This window comes from Nicotiana tabacum, chromosome 8 (genome assembly GCF_000715075.1).
Source record: "Nicotiana tabacum cultivar K326 chromosome 8, ASM71507v2, whole genome shotgun sequence".
In the NCBI taxonomy this organism is placed as follows: domain Eukaryota; kingdom Viridiplantae; phylum Streptophyta; class Magnoliopsida; order Solanales; family Solanaceae; genus Nicotiana; species Nicotiana tabacum.
In genome coordinates, this window is record NC_134087.1 from 59458000 (window position 1) to 59459628 (window position 1629).

A 1629-nucleotide genomic window follows, 5' to 3' on the forward strand; every position below is an offset into this window, starting at 1 on the left:
CATGGATTAAAGGGAGGAGAATTAAAAAATACGAATGATTAGGTTGAAGATATCACTCATCTGGGTTGAATATATTATCCATATATTATTTTAGAGATCTAGAGGAAACTAGAATCTTAACTAGAAAATCCCCACAGACGGTGCCAAATTATTTTACTCAAAAGATATTAAAACCTTTTTGAACAAATCAATCAAAGAAAATGAAGGTTAAATCCTAGTTAAGGATAATTAACTTTAGATCCAAGATGAATAATATGAATAGAGAAACATAGCCGAGTATAAATATTGACATTGATTATGACCAGATTTAATAGCATAAAGAAAGATGCATTAAATAACGTTAAGTGGCAATAAAACGTAAATAAAGAAAAAGATTCACCCAATATGGAGTGAGACGGATCTTCTTTCATTTGATAAAGATGAATGATAGAAAAATGCAAGAACCTTAGGACCCTTGTTGGATTTGATGAAGGTCTGGGATCACAGATCCTCCCATCTCTTTAGAGAGATGTGTTTACATATTTTCTAGAGAGAGGGAGAGGGAAAGAGCACGAGCCCCCCCCCCCTCTTGGGAAGTCCTCCATTCCTATTTATAAGGGGTGTTCCTAGAAAAACCCTAAAAGAAAAGGTACAATTAGAGGGAATATTCCTTTTGAGGATTCCATAGCAGACTAGTTGTTTCATCACTGCCCGACCTTAGCTTTATTGATGATTGTCTGACCTCGGCTTGTCCGACCTCAGCCTTACGTCTCCGCGTGCCGAATTTCTCTGATCTAATTTTGACCTATACAAACGGTACAATACAATCCAATACGATACATTATAAAACGACATATAACTAAGAACCATCCAAACAAACTTTAATGGGGAACTAAAAGAAAAGAAGTTAGGAGTGTTTGCATATATATATATATATTTGCTTACTGGTATAGTTGGAGCTTTCCCAGAATACATGTCTCCTAATTGATTGCTCCATTGAAGATTGTAAAGAGGTTTTTATAAAGCTTGAAGAACAGAATGCAGCAGCCGTTACTTTCACTTCTTTCTCTCCTTCAATTGCAGCAGTATTTATACTCTCAACGAATTAAACAGTCCAACCGTGAGATATCCATGACATTCCATGGTCTTGTCTTGTCTTGTCCTGTCTTGTCATGTCGTGTCGTGTCTTGTCTTGTCCCGTGTTACCATCCCTAAACTCAACTCTGCCCCATGCATATTTTCTTTTTCCAACTCTTTGTAGTTAATGAAGATTCATATTATATTTTATATTTTTCAAGTATTTTTGTATTGATGGCAGTATGTTATAAATAATAGAAAGAATTACAAAAAAATATATTTGATTTCACACCATAACAAAAAATGACTCATATTTTTAAGTTTTACCCGATCTAACCCATATTGTACATATTTTAAAAGCACTAGCAAATTCAAAATCTATTTTCTTACAACCATTGCTTTTAATTAAAAGCTATTGAGTTAAATCTATGTTCTCACAACAATTGCTTTCACTCTCTTTTCTTTTCACATCTTCTACATATGCTTCAAGGGACCGTCCGTCATTACTGCTTCTTCCCTATGTCATCTGGTTGCAATGTAAGAAAATGGAAGATTCAACATTTCATCATTGAA

The 1629-nt window shown here is 34.3% G+C and overlaps 1 long non-coding RNA gene across 1 annotated transcript; it reads right to left on the reverse strand.

Moving 5' to 3' along the window:
- Positions 1–385: 385 nt before the first annotated feature.
- On the reverse strand, positions 386–1029 carry LOC107809570 (uncharacterized). Its single transcript, XR_012694514.1, has 2 exons — positions 925–1029; positions 386–784 (listed from the first exon to the last, which is right to left on the reverse strand). It is a non-coding gene; the product is annotated as an uncharacterized LOC107809570 (long non-coding RNA).
- Between the last annotated feature and the right edge of the window lie 600 nt (positions 1030–1629).